At 52.1% G+C, this 18,638-nt stretch overlaps 1 protein-coding gene and 1 long non-coding RNA gene across 19 annotated transcripts in view; one reads left to right on the top strand and one right to left on the bottom strand.

Annotated features, from left to right (window-relative positions):
- The window catches only part of EPB41 (erythrocyte membrane protein band 4.1), a 230,018-nt gene extending 225,139 nt beyond the window's left edge, over positions 1 to 4,879 (bottom strand). For 15 of the 18 annotated variants that reach the window (XM_063631413.1, XM_063631418.1, XM_063631412.1 and 12 more), the window contains exon 1: positions 4,676 to 4,818. The gene's annotated coding sequence lies outside the window, so the exon portion shown is untranslated. Of the gene's footprint in view, positions 1 to 4,675 lie in introns of all 18 variants that reach the window. The other 3 variants (XM_063631419.1, XM_063631417.1, XM_063631410.1) reach the window with 2 other exon arrangements.
- A 2,867-nt stretch (positions 4,880 to 7,746) lies between these two features.
- Positions 7,747 to 14,596, top strand: LOC134735617 (uncharacterized). The gene is made up of 3 exons (XR_010118892.1): positions 7,747 to 7,834; positions 13,763 to 13,858; positions 14,497 to 14,596. It is a non-coding gene; the product is annotated as an uncharacterized lncRNA (long non-coding RNA).
- The last annotated feature ends 4,042 nt before the right edge of the window (positions 14,597 to 18,638 follow it).

An 18,638-nucleotide genomic window follows, 5' to 3' on the forward strand; every position in this document is an offset into this window, starting at 1 on the left:
GTAGAGACGGGGTTTCACCATGATAGCCAGGCTGGTGTCGAACTCCTGACCTCAGGTGATCCGCCCACCTTGGCCTCCCAAAATGCGGGATTACAGGTGTGAGCCACCGCGCCCGGCCGGTGGTGTTATTCTTAGGGCTTCTCTCCAGCACAACCCCTGGATAAAGCATCTCAACAGAGGAGCTGTCAGAATGCTCCCACACCACAAACACAAACCTGGAACTGCAGCTTTGGACTGAACAATGGCCAGCAATCACATTCTCACCTGATTTTACAAATGCCTCATCTCCTTTAAGCTTCACAACAACCCAGGGAGTGGACAAAGGAGAAATTGTTACTATTCCCACTTTAAAGATGAGGACAGTTAGGTGAAGGGACTCTCGTGTGTCCTCAGGGGTGCCACTTCACACCTCCAAGCCTAGTTAAGTGGCCAACCCAGGATTCTAGCTCATATCTGCCTGGATTTTGTTCTCCGGGTTTTCCCTTAGTTTATTTTCCTTCAGTCTCTGGCGTACTGGCTGAACAGCCCCAGACAAGCCTTTGAACCTCTCTAACCTCAGTCTCTTCATCTGAAATAGCTATCAAACAGCTGGCCCAGGATCGAAGATGTTCCTGACCCAAACTCTTCCTTCACAGACTCAGTCGCTGTCACTCCAAGTCCTCGTCTCACCCTTTATCCTATTGCTGACCTCAGCCACTAACCCAGGGGTCAAGGAGTGTCTACGCTCATTTAAGTCCATGCTTTACAGATGGGGAAACTGAGGTCCAAAGTTGGCCACATACCCAAGGTTGCCTGTCAGTGCCTGGTCTTGTACCTGGGCAGTAGCTGGGTGGCGCTGCCCCTCTGGGGAAACCCCTAGTGGGCCCTGGCTGACCTGGAGGTTGCTTCCTCTGTCCCTTTCTCTCTATGCTGGGCCCAGGGGCCACCCAACACAGGCAGCACAGCTTGTTCCCCAGCTCCCCATCCTCAAGATCCCAGAGCTCAGAGCTTGCTCCAGCAGGGGTCAAACAGTTCCACAGGTAAGGGCTGAGCAATGTGGGCACCTTAGTACCCGTGGGGTGGAGGCGCCCACTCTTAGTTAAGTCTGGGCTTTGGAGTTGAACCTAAGTTCAAATCCCAGCTCGGCCGCTTCCCAGCTTTGTGACTTTGGTCAAGTCTGTTCAGCTCCCTAAACTCCAGCAAAACAAAGATAATATTTCCCTCATGAGATTGTAAGGATTGAATGAGTTAATGCAGCATATTAAAGGCTTAGAACAGAATGCTGTGCATAGTAAGTGCTTAACAGGCAGTGGCTGTAATTATGATTAGAGAACACAGGCCAAGAACAGGACTTGTGGGCCCATCATACTCAGCCTTCATCTTGCTCCATCCTATGCCCTCACGTGGGGTGACAGTAGGGGGTAGACTAAGTCCCAAACTAGGTCCTGAGGCTATAGTAATAGGTGTTGCAAGACCCATAGAGACTTTAGACTTATCTCCCCTACTCATTTCACAGAAAGGGAAACCGAAACCCAGGGAGAAAAGTGACTAGCCTGCAGACTGTAATGGAATCCCACCCCCGTTAATAAATATCAGAATCAGCCGGGCACGGCGGCTCACACCTGTAATCCCAGCACTTTGGGAGGCCAAGGTGGGCAGATCACCTGAGGTCAGGAGTTCGAGACCACCCTGGCCAACATGGTAAAATCCTATCTCTACTAAAAATAAAAAAATTAGCCGGGCATGCTGGCAGGAGCCTGTAATCCCAGTTACTCGGGAGGCTGAGGCAAAAGAATTGCTTGAATCTGGGAGGGGGAGGTTGCAGTGAGCTGAGATCGTGCCACTGCACTCCATCCTGGGCAACAGAGTGAGACTCTGTCTCAAAAAAATAAAATAAAATAAAAATAAAATAAAATACCAGAATCTTAGGCCCTGGGAAAATTCTGAACTCCCCTATCCCCAAGAACTGTCATTACAGGCCCATTCTGCAAACCCCTAACAAATCTCAGGGCACCGTAACTCTGTGGTGAGCCCTCTGTGAGCATCCTGTTCAGTTCTGTGGCTGGCAGACCTGTATATGGTGCACAGTACGTGCTCAGGAAAGGCTTAGAGAATAAACGAATGAAGTTCGGTATCGTTCCACACCTGGGCTCAGGATTCCTCTCCAGGAGTCCCTCCTTGCACCTCCCCTCCTCATTCCCACTCCAGCCTCTGTCTCACCCTGCAGCCTAAGTGCCATCAGCTGGGCCCAGCCCCAGCCAACAGAGGTCTGGACCTCCATGGGGCCTGCACAGCGTCAGCATCTTCCTAGCCAGACGGATGTTCCTGCCCAGCACAGCCAGCCAGGCTCCTGGCCATGGTCCATTCTGCAGAGAGGGTGCCGGCCCTGCCCAGCCAGGGTTCTACCCGCACTGGTCTGGGGACTGAGGCGGCCTGGGTGGGAGCTTCTGTTGGCACCTGGAGCCTACAGGAGGGAGGCCAGCCCTGGTCTAGGAGGTAGAGGGATGGGCCAATCAGGAGACAGCCGGTGTGGGGCCTCCTGGCCTCAATGAGTACCACCCACACACCCAGGCACTCCACCCATGCCCCATGTTGCTGGGACCTGGCAGGTGGTGCCTGGCTCTCCTATACATGCAGCGGAAACCTCAGGGCTTCCCCACTCCATTCCCTTCTTAAAACACACTACTGGCCTGCTCTCAGACCAGCTGCCGTTCTGGTCTGCATTCACATTACCTATTTGATGGTGCTTATGCCTGCAAGGTCCAGATTATTGACAAAGGACAAGCCTGGGACTCAGAGAGGTAAAGTGACTCATGCAGGATCACACAGCAGGAAAGTGGAAGGGTCAGGATTCAACCCAGTTCTGCTGTGTGCAGAGCCTACTGGGCACTGGATGTCCCCTTTCCTCCCTCCCTCTGCTCCCTTCAGCTTCTGGCTCCCTTTCTTCTCAAACCTCCTACCTCCTTGCGCAAAGTTTCTCCCAGCTTAGAATTAATAATTCCCGGCCTGGCGCGGTGGTGGCTCACGCCTGTAATCCCAGCACTTTGGGAGGCCGAGGTGGGCGGATCACGAGGACGGGAGATCGAGACCATCCTGGCTAACACGGTGAAACCCCGTCTCTACTAAAAATACAAAAAATTAGCCGGGCCGGTGGCGGGCGCCTGTAGTCCCAGCTACTCGGGAGGCTGAGGCAGGAGAATGGCGTGAACCCGGGAGGTGGAGCCTGCAGTGAGCCGAGATTGTGCCACTGCACTCCAGCCTGGGCGAAAGAGCGAGACTCCATCTCAAAAGAAAAAAAAACGTTAATAATGCCCACCTCACAGCTGCTTTAACGCCTTATTTACAGTTATTTCCGAAGTGTCTGTCTGACACCCCGGAGAGCCTTCAAGGCTGGGAGTGATCCCAGTAGGTGCTCCTTAGACTTGGGGGTCTGTCATTCTATCTCCACCCCCCTCCCCAACATGCAGAAGTCCCTTGAGCCTCCTCCTGCAGATCCCTTCCCCACCCAGCCTCCTGCCAAGACCATCCTCCAGGCCTGAAACTGGGCGGAGGTAGGGAGCTTGCTGAAGCTCCGGGGCGCGTGCCAGGGCTCCGGCCCCTCCCCAGCCCCTTCCGCTCCCCTTCAGTAGCTGAGCACCTGACCCTGGCACTAGGCAGCCCTCACGGGGACTCCCAGCTGCCCTAAGCCCAGCCCCAGCCAGGCTCTGTCCAAGCCTCCTCCTTCTGGAGGAAAGGGCTCCAGAGGCGGAGAGGGGGTCGTCCGTTCCCGGACCCAGGAGCTATGGGTCCTAGAATCACCTTCCCCAGCCCTCCTCTCCCCTCCCCACTCCTGGAGCCAGCTCGGGCCCGGGTTGGCCTGGACAGGTCCCTGCCTCCAACTAGCTGGAGAGGAGGAGTCCTGTCCCACCCTGAAGAGGTGGGGCCTGCCGGGAAGTGTAGGTGAGGGCGAGACAGTTCTTGAGGAAAGACAGCGGACAGAGACAGGAAGAGACAGCCAAACAGAGACGAGAGATGAGAGATACAGGGAACCCAGAGATGAGAGCGAACTGGACAGACAGACCCAGGAGACCCAGACAGAGGGAAGTCCCCTAGACCAACCCCGGCAGGGAGGGTGTGGGGCTGGCGCGGCCTGGGGGGCCACCCCGGCGGGCACAGTTGGCGCCCCAGCTGGCGGGTCCCTGGGTCCGGAAACTCAAAGTCAGTTACGTAAGGGCCAGAGCGGGGCGCGGGGCTCCAGGCCCCGGAGACCCCTCCCGTCTGCGCGTCGCCCGCCCGCTCCAGCGCTGCTGCGGGCCCGGCAGGAGCATGCGGGGCCGGGCAAGGCGGGGCTAGGGGGCGGCCGGGGGCTGCGCCGACCTGCAGGGACTCTCCCGCGGACACCGAAAGCAGGACCCCCGCCCCAGACAGCCAGGACCGGCCGGACCCGGACGTGTCTAGCTCTGGATCCGAGCTCCCGGACCCCTCCTCCAGACTCCCACGCCCCTCCCTGCACCCTGAACTTTAAGACGCCCAGACTCCTTTGGACCCCAAGTTCGGATTCTGGAATTCGGGACCCCTGGGCCCCTCAGCCCTGGACCCTTCGACCCTGGTCTCGCCTCTCCCGGGACGGTCCGAGCCCTTGGGGGTAGGTTCTTCTGTGCCTCACCCCGTCCCTCCCGGGGACCGAGGGTCGCCCCCCCAGGTGGTCCAGGCTCACCTGGGCTGGGTGCGGCGGGGACCGGGCCGGACCGCGTTCTGGCTCCGCGCCGCTCTCGCCCTTTAAGAGGTTCCTGCCACTTTGCCCCGCCGGGGCCTCCACCTGCACTGACAGGGCAACTCCATCGTGAGGCCCCGCCCCGCCCGCTAGGCCCTCTGATTGGCGCAGGCAACTGCCGATCAGCGGGGCGGGGAGGGGTGGCCCGGGCAGAGGAGTCGCAGCTGAGAAGAGGCGGGGGCTGCAGGTGTGGCCTGGTCCGGCGGGGACACTGAGCCGGGGGCTGCTTTGATACACCCCAGAGGTCAGGGGAGGGAAGGGCAGGGAGTTCCTGGATTGACTGGTGTGACGTCATATGACAAAAGTGTGAAGCAATTTGACACGTGGTACTGCCCCTAAGGGTACTAGGTAGAGGGGTTGGTCAGAGGGGATCTAGGGAAGTGACCCTGAGGAGACTCACCTGGATCACCTGTCCTACCCCTTCGTCCGGCGTGACCTTGAACAAGTCACTTCTGTGGATCTGAATTTCGTCAACCATAAATCTTACAATGTTTTTCTGAGAATTAGCGATGTAAGTTAAATGTCAAGCATAGGTCTGGTACACAGTAGGCGTTCCGTAAAAGCGAGTTCTGGATCCTGTCATGCCCGCCTTGCCACTCTTCTCAGTGACTTTTCCCCTCCTGATGGTCCACTCCATCAACGCTGGCAGGGGCTTCCATGGTCACTGGCCGAAGACTCATCCCCTCCCTCCCATTTCAGGCCTGAGCTGGCTTACATATGCCCGTGTCAGGAAGCTCACCACCCGGCAGAGTGGCCTCTTTCTTTTAAAACTAACCCTGACACTTCAAAAGCTCTTCATCACAGAATCATAGGATCATAGAATATTCCAGGCCAGAGCACCGTGGAAAACTAACCTTTCTTTGGACAAATATGGCAAACTGAGGCTCGCTGAGGACAAAGCCCTTCCTCTGAGTGTAGTGATCTTCCTACTAAATGGACTAACTCGACTTCCTGTGTTCCAATCCCCAACACTGCCACTTCCTAATTCAGTTACTTTGGGTGAGCTACAAACTCTCTCCAAGCCAGTTTCCTCCTCTGCAAAGTGGGGTTAATAAAAGTATTTTCCTCAAGGGTTGTGGCATGAATTGAATGAAAGAATCCATGTCAAGTGCTAAGAACAGTGCCAGTCCCAGGGTAAGCATGCAATAAGCATTAGCATTTATTATAATTATTGATGTTACTGTTATATTGAGACATAACTGAATTAAAAGTCATACATTGACTGACTCTCCCCCCCTCCAAATTCACTGAGGCCTTCTCTGAGTCAGGTCCTGTTTGAGGCTTCAGGGCCCTGGTTCCTGCCTTCAAGGAGCCCATAGTCTAGCAGAGGAGGGTCAGACTGAGCCCTTTGACTGGGGAGATGTTTTCTGATAGAGGGAGGTGGGCTCCAAGGGACTAGAGAAGTGTTTGATCCTTCTACCAGAAATCAGGACACTTGAGACCCTTTCAGTCTTTATCCCTGTGAATCCCCTGGGGAAGCCTGGCGTGTGTGTACACACACACACACACACACACACAACCAGGCTCCCAAGCACATTGATGTACCTTTCACTTGCCTATATCACACCTGCCCACCAGACAGTATTGCCCAGGGGTTATGAGGTAGGGATTTGGAGGCGGGTGAGTCTGGGTTTTGGGCTTTGGGGCAAGGCACCCGCCCCCCGCCCCGGGGTAAAATGAGATTAATAATAGTGCTAACTTTATATAGAGCTGTTGTGATGATTAAATGAGAGTATGTGAAAATATATTTGCAAATAGTAATGAATCTAGTAGTATTTTTTAATTGCTCTCACATGTACTCATGCACCCAGGAGAGCGCAGGCTGTGAAATCTTTGATTTGGCCTCTGCAAACAGTGGCTCCTCCCCCAACCCCATCCCCACCCCTGACTCAATCAAAGGGCTAGGGAAAGGAAAACCCCAGCAGTCAGGTGGATGGGGTGATTCTAAAGAGCTGCTATGGGCCCTGCCCCCTCCCTGCTGGGGCAGCCACGTGGCTCTAGCTCTGTTGGGCTGAGCTGCCTGTGGGTGACTCAGCAGTGCCAGTGCCTGCCCCAGCCTGATAAGAGAGTGTGTGTGTGTGTGTGTGTGTGTGTGTGTGTGTGGTGGCCAGGGAGGGCCCTGCGTTTCTGAATTTGTGCGTGGGGAGTGCATTTGGGAATATGCTTGTGATCCTTTATCTCCTGTTTCTGTGCATTTGTGTATGTGTATGTGTAGGGGGGTGTGCCCGTTTGTGAGTTGATATAGAGGGTGTGAATCTGTGTCTGTCTGTGTCCTATAAACAGGTTCTCCCCTGGGCCTCAGGCCCTGGGACCTAGAGAGCTCTGCTCCATCGCACGGCCCCTCCACCTAGGCACCTGTGTGTGTGTTTCTCGCTGAGGTGACTTGTGCACTTGTGTGGGTGAAGGCCTTGTGTGGCTTTGTCAGTCACTGAAGCAGGGAGGCTGTCACTACCTTGGACTGCAGGCCCCCTGCCCCACGGCCTCTGCCAGTGACATCATAATCTTCGCCTCCATCCCCAGACTGCAGGGAGCACTTTGCTACCTGAGATGCCCCCGTCAGCAGTGACCTCTTGAAGAAGCCACTCACATTTAGTGATCCTGGTTCTTTTACAAGCATTTGCTCATTTTATCTTATTGAATCCTAACAGCCAAAAATGTTCTAAAGAGCTTCTGAGGCTCTGAGAGCTAAAGTGGCAACCCAAGGTCATACCACTCTTTTTTTTTTTTTTTTTTTTTGAGACGGAGTCCTGCTCTGTCACCCAGGCTGGAGTGCAGTGTCGTGATCTCAGCTCACTGCAACCTCAGCCTCCTGAGTAGCTGGGACTACGGGCACAGACCACCATGCCCGGCTAATTTTTTTTTTGTATTTTTAGTACAGACGGGGTACGTAATACAGGGTGTGAAGGTGACAGGGAGGGGGCAGCTTTCCTCCCTCGGCTGAGCATTCAGTTCCCTGGAGCGTGTGGGGCGCTGATAAGCTTGAGGGGTGGAGGAAGGAACCTGTTTGCATCTCCCCCTCCTCCTCTGAGAAGACCTGGACCTCCAGGAACTCCTTATCCTGCCAGAGCCTGGGCACTCCCACCAGCTTCAGATGGGCTTGAGGTGGGTGATAAAGAAGGCAAGGAACAGACAGGGTGGGGGCAGGGGAGTGCACACGTGGGAGCCTCTGTTCCTTCAGCAGCACTTCATTGAGCAAATTATTAAAAGTTGAGACTGACAAAGGGGCAGAGAGTCACAAGACCAGGCCACAAGAAATGGTAGAGAGGGAGAGGATTTTCAGGCCTGAGGCAGGGGGTGTGGGTGTTCCGGGTTTGAATCCTGACTCCACCATTTACGGGGCTTATGACTGCCTCCTAGCCTGTCTCCTCATCAGTCGAATGCGGTAATGGCTCTCACCCTGCCTGCTTTTCCCAGGCCTATGATACTAGAAGGGAAAGGCATGTGCAAAGTGTGGATAATGGTGTTCCTGCTGTTACTATGAGGAAGGCCCTAAAGCAATTGTATGCCCAGAGCCCAGAGAGGGGAAAATGATTCCATCTGAGGGAGTAAGGAAGACTGCCTGGAAGAGGTGACCTCCCAGCTGGACATTAAAGACTAATTTACTACATGGAAATGAGAGAGGGCATTCCAGGTGGAAGAACAGCCTGCACGAAGGCTTGGAGGTAGGGTAGTGAAGGTGTACTCTGGGAACAGAAAATGGTCTGGGAGAGTTGAAGGACAGGGTGAATCATGAGACCAAACTGTGGAAGGCTTCAAATGCCAGGTTAAGACACAGGGGGAAGAGACATTTGGGGATGGTCAGTGAGTCTTTGAGATAGAGGGGACTAGGGTGTGGCAGTCATTTAGGGGTGGGTAAGGGGACAGTGAAAATCTGTAGGCAGTGGGTCAGCAACCCTTCTCCAGGAGAATGCATTTGAAATTTGGGGCTGGGCACAGTGGCTTACGCCTATAATCCCAGCAGTTTGGGAGGCCGAGGCAGGCAGATCACATGAGGTCAGGAGTTCGAGACCAGCCTGGCCAACCGTGGTGATACCCTGTCTCTACTGAAAATACAAAAAAATTAGCCAGACATGGTGGTGGGCACCTGTAATCCCAGCTACTCAGGAGGCTGAGGCAGGAGAATCACTTGAACCTGGGAAGCAGAGGTTGCAGTGAGCCGAGATTGCACCACTGCCCTCCAGCCTGGGCAACAGAGTGAGACTCTGTCTCAAAAAGAAAAGAAAGGGAAGGGGAGGGGAGAGGAGGGGAAGGGGAGGGGAGGGGAAGGGAGGGGGAAATTTGGGGAGAATCCTTAGGAAGACATCGAGGTGGGGAGGAGGTAGCAGAGCCCTTCCAAGGCAGAGATGGGGGTTGGTAGGGATGGAGAAAAAGCCAAGACCGACACCGCAGTCCAGCAAGGGGCCCATGTATGGGCACAGAGGATGCCAACAAATGAACACCAAAGAGCCCTGAAAGCCCTCACTGCCTAGGAGTTCCTCGGCTTTGCCACAGCGTGGGGCAGAGGCCAATCCTATCAGGAGAACCCCTTCCCAGGGGAGGTGACATCTCCGGAAGGCCTTGTTGAAACAGCAATGGCTGTCACTGATTGTCGGTGTATTATATACGTGCCGGGTGCTTCACTGACCTGTTTCCACAAGATACCTCTATTTTATGGATGAGTTAAATGAGGCAGAGGGAGGTGAGGTGATCTGCTCACTATCACACAGCCAGAACATGACAAGGCCAGGACTTGAAGGCGATACTCACTGTTTGCAGGGAGGGGCAGGAGAGAGCTGATGGAGGTGTTTGGGGAGAGCTGAGATTCTGGCTTTGTGGGACTCTGAAACCTGGAATGAGCAGCTGCCAGGTGAGGGAAAGATGGTGTCTGCCGCCCCCTTGAGGTCATGGAGCAGCTGGGGCGGAAGTGCAGAGCTGAGCCTTCCAGACTGCCAGAGGCTGACTTCCTGGGAAAGGCGGGTGCCTTTGAGTGCACAGGTGTGCACTCAAGGCAGAAGATAATAGTGAAAGGGGAGCTTTCGAGTGGGCTATCCTGGATTGCAACCTCACAGCTTGCTGTGAAACCCTAAGTCCCTTAGGTTTGCTCTTCATTTTTTCTTCTCTGGGGACTTTGAAAGGAATAAAAGAGATCATCAGTGGCCAGGCGAGGTGGCTCACGCCTGTTAGCCCAGCACTTTGTGAAGCAAGGCGGGAGGATCACTTGAGACCAGTCTGGCAACACAGTGAAACTCTGTCTCTAAAAAAAGATGAAAATACGCTGGCTTGAAAGTAGTGAATTATCTCAATTGATTATTCACGGTCAGTTACAGATCAAACTCCTTGTTCTGTTCTTTCCCTCCTTCTCACTACTGCACTTGACTACTCTTTTAAACATTAATAAATAAAATTTAATTTAAAAAATAGGCCAGGAGCACTGACTTATACCTGTAATCACAACACATTGGGAGACCTGGGCAGGGTGATTGCTTCAGCCCAAGAGTTCACGACCAGCCTGGGCAACGTGACGAAACCACATCTCTACAAAAAAAACACGAAAGATTAGCCAGATGTGGTTTACTCAGGAAGCTAAGATGGGAGGATCGCTTGAGCCCATGAGGTCTAGGCTATAGTAAGCTGTGGTTGTGCCACTGCACTCCAGCCTGGGCAACATAGCAGGACTCTGTCTCAAACATAAATAGAAATTTAAAAAATAAAAGAGATTATCTTACATCCTGTGAAGCCCTTTCACAGCCCTTATTCTCTCTTTGCAGTTGGGAAAACCGAAGACCCAATGGGCAGATCCAGGATTGTGGGGCCTGAAGCTTGTCTGAGGTGGGGGGTCTTCTTAAGATAAAGAATGCAAAGTTAAGAATACAGGCCGGGCACGGTGGCTCATGCCTGTAATCTCAGCACTTTGGGAGGCCGAGGCAGGTGGATCACCTGAGGTCAGGAGTTCGAGACCAGCCTGACCAACATGGTGAAACCCCATCTCAACTAAAAATACAAAACTTAGCCGGGCATGGTGGCACGCACCTGTAATCCCAGCTACTCAGGAGGCTGAGGCAGGAGAATCGCTTGAACCCAGGAGATGGAGGTTGCAGTGAGCCAAGATCATACCACTGCACTCTAGTCTGGGCGACAGAGCAAGACTCCATCTCAAAAAAAAAAAAAAAAAAAAGAAATTTAAGAATACAGAAGGCGGCCGAGTGCGGTGGTTCACGCCTGTAATCCCAGCACTTTAAGAGGCTGAGGCTGGTGGATCACTTGAGGTCAGGAGTTCGAGGGCAGCTTGACCAACATGGTTAAACCCTGTCTGTACTAAAAATGCAAAAATTAGCTGTGTATGGTGGCGGGCGCCTGTAATCCCAGCTACTCGGGAGGCTGAGGCAGGGGAATTGCTTGAACCTGGGAGGCAGAGGTTGCAGTGAGCCGAGATCGTGCCACTGCACTCCAGCCTGGCGACAAAGCGAGACTCCGTCTCACTTTAGCTGGGACTATAGGCACCCACCACAACACCTGGCTAATTTTTTGTGTTTTTAGTAGAGACGGGGTTTCACCATGTTAGCCAGGATGGTCTCGATCTCCTGACCTCGTGATCCGTCCGCCTTGGCCTCCCGAAGTGCTAGGATTACAGGTGTGAGCCACCACGCCCGGCCGACCAGCCCTTTTCTTTTTTTTCTTTTTTTTTTTTTTGAGACAGAGTCTCGCTCTGCTGGCCAGGCTGGAGTGCAGCGGCGTGATCTCAGCTCACTGCAACCTCCGCCTCCTGGGTTCAAGCAATTCTTCTACCTCAGCTTCCTGAGTAGCTGGGACTACAGGCGCACGCCACTACGCCTGGCTAATTTTTGTATTTTTAGTAGAGATGAGATTTCACCATATTGGCCAGGCTGGTCTCGACCTCCTGACCTCGTGATCCGCCCACCTCGGCCTCCCAAAATGCTGGGATTACAGGCGTGAGCCACTGCGCCCAGCCTGGGACTGGACTTTTGTCTTTGTTCAGTGCTTATCCTTAGTCTGAGTACACAGCCCACCACATCGTGAACAATAAAATACTAGTTGAATGAATTAATTTAAAGCAGCAGCTCAGGATAGGAGAACCTTCCCAGTGGTGGGGAAATTATCCCTCCAGGTCGACCTCATCGTGATCCCCTGATTCACACAGGTGTTGAACGTGTGCCCCAGTGGGAGGTGTGGCTACAAAGAGGTGCATGCTTGTGCGTGCCTGTAATATGAATATATGTGTGCATGTGTATGTTAACAGATGCCAAGAATGAGTCTGTGAGAGAGGACAGAATGTATCCAAGATGTGGAGGGTGTAGGGGTGGGTGATACTTGGGTGCACAGCTAAGCGTGTGTATGCCCGGCCTCTGGGTCACAGGTGTGTAGGTGTGGGCCTATTTGTGTGTGTCTGTGAGGTGTGTGTGAACCGAATCTGGGCTGGGCTTCCTGCACGTCTTAGTAAAAATTCCCAGCTTCACAGCTTCTTCCTTCTCCTTCTCTTCAGAGCACTTTCCTGACTATCAGAAGAAGGCATTGTGAGACTTTGGGCCAGTCACTTCCCCTCTCTGAGCTCCCATCTCCCAATTGTTTGTTTTTGAGACAGGGTCTCACTCTGGCTGGAGTCCAGTGGTGAGATCATGGCTCATTGCAGTCGCAGTCTCCCAGGATCAAGTGATCCTCCCACCCCAGTCCCCTAAGTAGCTGGGACTACCGGCCACCATACCTGGCCAACTTTAAAATTTGCTGTAGAGCCGGGCGCGGTGGCTCACGCTTGTAATCCCAGCACTTTGGGAGGCCGAGGCGGGCGGATCACGAGGTCAGGAGATCGAGACCACGGTGAAACCCCGTCTCTACTAAAAATACAAAAAATTAGCCAGGCGTGGTGGCGGGCGCCTGTAGTCCCAGTTACTCGGAGAGGCTGAGGCAGGAGAATGGCGTGAACCCGGGAGGCGGAGCTTGCAGTGAGCCGAGATTGCGCCACTGCACTCCAGCCTGGGTGACAGAGCAAGGCTCTGTCTCAAAAAAAATAAAAATAAAAAATAAAAAATAAATAAATAAATAAATAAATAAAATAAAATTTGCTGTAGAGACGGAATCTCACTATGTTGACCAGACTGGTCTCAGCTCCTGGGCTCAAGTGATTGTCAGACCTCAACCTTCCAGTGTTGGGATTACAGGTGTAAGCCACCACACCCAGCCCAGCCCCTTTCCTCTTTTTTTTTTTTTTTTTGAGATAGTGTCTCGCTTTGTCACCCAGGCTGGAATGCAGTGGTGCCATTTCGGCTCACTGCAACCTCTGCCTCCTGGGTTCAAGTGATTCTCCTGCCCCAGCCTCCCAAATAGCTGGAATTACAGGCACCCACCATCATGCCCAGCTAATTTTTGTATTTTTAGTAGAGACGGGGTTTCACCATGTTGGCCAGGCTGGTCTCGAACTCCTGAGCTCAGGCAATCCTCCTGCCTCGGCCTCCCAAAGTGCTAGGATTACAGGCGTGAGCCACTGCACCTGGCCCATCTCCTCATTTGTTAAACACACTCACTTTAAAGTGTTTTTTTGTTTGTTTGTTTGTGTGTGTGTTTTTTGAGACAGAGTTTTGCTCTGTCGCCCAGGCTGGAGTGCAGTGGTGCGGTCTCGGCTCACTGCAGCCTCCGCCTCCTGGGTTCAAGAGATTGTCCTGCCTCAGCCTCTTGAGTAGCTGGGACTACAGGCGCCTGCCACCACGCTTGGCTAGTTTTTGTATTTTTAGTAGAGACAAGGTTTCACCATGTTGGCCAGGATGGTCTCAATCTCCTGACCTCGTGATCCACCCGCCTCGGCCTCCCAAAGTGCTGGGATTACAGGCGTGAGCCACCCCGCCCGGCCTAAAGTGTTTTTAATTCATTTAATTGAAATAGCTGTTAGAACTTTTCATGGCCAAGCACTGCATAAGGCATATGGATTGAGAAAACAAATATAACAGCTGTAAGGGACAGCAGTACCTGACATATAACGGACAGTTAGTCAGCGATAATTCCCCACCCCACTCACCTCCCTTGTTCGTGTCCCTCTTTCAGGAACCAATTCCAATGCACAGCTTCCACGGATGAGCAATGGAGGACAGAACGGAATAGAGCAGGAATAAGCAAGGGTGCTGATGCAAGATATAGCCGGTAGGTGGCAGCGGCGTCCGTGGAATGAGCCCGGTCTCGGGCAGCCTTTGCCTAAACTGCTCCCAAGCCAAGCCGTTTGACTGTGCGCACGTGTATGAACACAGGTGTACAGGTGTGCATGTGTATGGGTCAGGTGTATGGGTCACAGGTGTACAGATGGAGGCCTATTTGCATGTGGCTGTGAGGTGTGTGTCAACAGCCCCCCGCCGTCCCCACTCCCCAAAGCAGCAGCTCTTAAACTTTTGGGTCCTGGAGCATCCAATGAAGCATTTAGGATCCTGCAGCTAAGTAGGAAGTTCGTATTCCATTTAAAAAGGCTCTGGAATCAGCTGTGGACCCCTTGAACATTCTTCTGGGTAAGGAAATACACCCAAATGTATGTGTGTGTGTGTGTGTGTGTGTGTGTGCGCAGGTTCTTTTCAACTCAAACATATAAATATTACTTTTTAAAATTTTGGGTCGGGCGCGGTGGCTCGCACCTGTAATTCCCAGCATTTTGGCAGGCGGAGGCAGGCGGAGGCAGGCGGAACACTTGAGCCCAGGAGTTGGAGACCAGCCTGGGCAACATGGAAAAACTCTGTCTCTACCCAAAAATACAAAAATTAGCCGGGGATGGTGGCACTCGCTTTTACTTCCAGCTACTCAGGAAGCTGAGGTGGGGAGGATCACCTGAGCCTGGGAAGCAGATGGCACAGTGAGCCGAGATCGCGCCACTGCAATCCAGCCTGGAAGACAGGAGACCTTGCCTCAAAAAAAAAAAAAATTTGTAAAAATGTATGGGTGATATGTGAACTTTTGTTACCTGTGTGTAATACGTACTGATCAAATCGGGTGTTTAGGGTGTCCATCCCCTATGTATAATACATTTTTTTAAGTATAGTCACTCGACTCTATTATCAAACACTGAATTTATTCCTTCTTACTGTATGTTTGTACCCTTTAACCCAGTTCTCTTCATCCTCCCCTCTCCCCCCACTCGCCCTTCCCAGCCTCTGCTATCTATCTTCCTACTCCCTATCTTTAGCTCCCACATATAAGTGAGAACACGTGATATTTCTCTTTTTGTGCCTAGCTTATTTCTCCTTTTTTTTTTTTTTTTTTTTTTTTTTTTTTTTTTAGTGCAGTGGCGACATCTCGGCTCACTGCAACTTCTGCCTCCCCCCAGGTTCAAGCGATTCTCCTGCCTCAGCCTCCCAAGTAGCTGCGACTACAGATGCGTGCCACCACACCCGGCTAACTTTTGTATTTTTAGAAGAGATGGGGTTTCACCATGTTGGCCAGGCTGGTCTTGAACTCCTGACCTCAGGTGATCCACCGAACTTGGCCTCCCAAAGTGGTGGGATTACAGGTGTGAGCCACTGTGCTTGGCCTTGTGCCTGGCTTATTTATCTGAAGATAATCACCTCAACTTCCATCCATGTAGCTGCAAATAACGTGATTTCATTCTTTTAATGGCTAATATTCCATTGTGTATATATACCACATTTTCTTTATCCAGCCATCCATTGATGAACACAGGTAGATTCTGTGTCTTTGCTCCTGTGAATAATGCTGCAATAAACATGAGAGTGCAGATACCACTTTGATAAATTGCTTTCTTTTTCTTTGGGTAGATACCCAGTAGTGAGCTTGCTGGATCAAATGGTAGTTCTATTTTTAGTTTTTTGACAAATCTCTATACTGTTTTCCGTAGTGACTGTACTAGCTTATATTCCCAACAATGTATAAGAGTTCCTTTTTTCTGGCTGGGTGTGGTGGCTCACGCCTGTAATCCCAGCACTTTGGCAGGCTGAGGCAGGTGGATCACTTGAGGTCAGGAGTTTGAGACGAGCCTGACCAACATTGTGAAAGCCTGTCTCTACAAAAAATACAAAAATTGTCCAGGTATGGTGGCAGACGCCTGTAATCCCAGCTACTAGGGAGGCTGAGGCAGGAGAATCACTTGGACCCAGGAGGCGGAGGTTGCAGTGAGCCGAGATTGCGCCACTGTACTCCAGCCTGGCTGACAGAGTGAGACTCTGTCTCAAAAAAAAAAAAAAAAGGAAAAAAAAAAAAGAGTTCCTTTTCCTACATCCTCACCAACAACTGCTATTTTTTGCCTTTTTAATAATAGCCATTCTGACTGGGGTAAAATTATACGTCATTGTGGTTTTGACTTGCCTTTCTCCGATGACCAGTGACGTTGGGCATTTTTTCATGTATTTATTGGCCGTTTGTATATCTTCTTTCACAAAACGTCTATTCATGTCCTTTGCTCACTTTTTTTCTTTTTTCCTTTCTTTTTTTTTTTTTTTTTTTTTTTAAATAGTTGAGGTCTCACTCTGTCACCAAGGCTGGAGCGCAGTGGTATGATCTTACTCACTGCAGCCTTGAACTCCTGGGCTCAAGGGATCTTCCTGCCTCAGCCTCCAAAGTAGTTGGATCTACAAGCATGTGAGCCACCGTGACCAGCTAATCTTTACTCATTTTATTTATTTATTTATTTATTTATTTATTTATTTATTTTTGAGACGGAGTTTAGCTCTTGCTGTCCAGGCTGGAGTGCAATAGCTGGAGAGCGATCTCAGCTCACTGCAACCTCCGCCTCCCAGGTTCAAGCGATTCTCCTGCCTCAGCCTCCCGAGTAGCTGGGATTATAGGCATGCGCCACCACGCCCGGCTAATTTTGTATTTTTAGTAGAGATGGGATTTCTCTGTGTTGGTCAGGCTGATCTTGAACTCCTGATCTCAGGTGATCGGCCCGCCTCGGCCTCCTAAATTGCTGGGATTATAGGCATGAGTCACCGCGCCCTGCCAGGTTTCTCAGTTTCTATAATGAGCACATATTCCTTTGATACAGGACTAAGAAACCTCATAAACATCATTGAAGAAAAAAACCTTAATGTTCTTTTCTACCAATCTTTCCTTTTTCCCTTAGGGAGGATGGGATTCCCATGTGTTTGGTGGTGCTGTGGGGTCCCCAGCAGTCTACAGAGAGAGAGAGAGAGAGAGAGAGCAGGCAGGTCTTGCTCAGGTGGGGCATCCTGATAGCAATTGTAGAAGATCCAGGCAGGGCTCCAAGAGTGTAGCTAGAGCCAGCAGAGCATGCTTCCTGGGGGCAGAGGCAGTGGAACTGACCTGGAAGGGTGATGAAGCCGGCACAAGACAGGAATCTGCTCTGCCTGCCCCCTCACTGAGAACTGCCTGCCCTGAGCTGGACTTCAGCAGTCCTCTTCCTGTAGTGGGTCCCCTTCCCCCTCAAGAGAGTTTGAGGTTGCAGGCTGGGAAGTTGGAACTTAGATTCCTAGGGTCCCCCATTAGAAAGGGGCCTGAGAGATCATCTGATTTTCCATGCAAGTAGGAACTACGGAAGGTTTAAGGCAGAGTGTGTTTTCCCCTATTAATAAGAATGTACCCCAGTTTCCATGCACGGTGTCTCACTGGACCCTCAAGAGAGTCCTGGTAAATACACTGTTTTAATTATTATTGTTATCTTTTTCAAAAGAGGAAAGTGAGGCCCAAAGTGGTCATACAGATAAGGTTTTCCTCAGGGTATACACAAAGGTGAATTAAAAAAAATCTCTGGATAGGCCGCGCGCGGTGGCTCTCACCTGTAATCCCAGCACTTTGAGAGGCTGAGGCGGGTGGATCACTTGAGGTCAGGAGTTCGAGACCAGCCTGGCCAACATGGTGAGACCTCCCGTCTCTACTAAAAATACAAAAACTAGCCGGGCATGGTGGCAATTGCCTGTAATCCCAGCTACTAGGGAGGCGGAGGCAGGAGAATCGCTTGAACCCAAGAGTTGGAGGTTGTGGTGAGATGAGATGGCGCCACTGCACTGCAGCCTGGATGACAGAGCAAGACTCCCTCTCAAAAAAAAAAAGAAAAAAAAAATCTCTGTATACATTCACATCAACACCGAGCTGCTCTCACTCATGCTGTGTGCTCACAAACACACACACACACACACACACACACACACACACACACACTCTCTCTCACCTTCACAGCTGTCCTTCCCAGCTTTGGTGGGAGTTGGCTCTGACTAGATCTGTCAGGCCTCTGTGAAGTCTTCCTGACTCAGTCTCTGTCTATGAGCAGAGTGGGGCCAAGAAGCCACCCCAACCCCCACCTCCGAGCAGCCTGGCCGCCCTGGCCCTGCCCACACAGCCTGCCCTGAGGCATGCTGAGATCCCCCCAGTCTGCATCAGGGCTGCCCATCTGCCTTGCTGCTCACCACCTTGACATGAACAGGCCCCAAGGTGGGTGGCCCTGGGTTGAGGACTTTGAAGGGAAGTTGCCCCAGGGGTGGGGGAGGCTCCAGGCTCTGGTGGCCTCCTAAGGATGGGTCACATGTGATGGGAAACAGATCTGGGTCAGGAAAGAATTGCCTTCCAGGGAGTTACTTATTAACCACAGGGGCCAGCGACTATTTGAGAACACTGAGGAGGTGGAGGTCTCCTGGGGAACAGGGTTCTAACTGCCACCCCAGGGCCACCTTGAATGCACACAAAGAGGTCTGGTGCTTCTATGGCCTGAAGGAAGGGTCACTGAGGGGCAGAGAGATGGGAGAGAGATTTAGTGGAGCCCCAAGAGGCATGTGGGGTGGGCAGGGCTCTGGAGGACAAGGGACTTAGATTAGGCGAGTGGCGGGGGCGCAGGGAAGGGGAGGAGGCAGTGCGGAGGGTGGAAGGGGAGTGGAGCACAGAGGCCTGGTTTGGTTCGGAGCTTGCTCTAGAAAATGCCTGCCTGTGTGTCTGTCTCTCCCATTAAACTAGGGCTTTTTTTTTTTTTTTTTTT

Source organism: Symphalangus syndactylus, chromosome 22 (assembly GCF_028878055.3).
Source record: "Symphalangus syndactylus isolate Jambi chromosome 22, NHGRI_mSymSyn1-v2.1_pri, whole genome shotgun sequence".
NCBI classification, from domain to species: Eukaryota; Metazoa; Chordata; class Mammalia; order Primates; family Hylobatidae; genus Symphalangus; species Symphalangus syndactylus.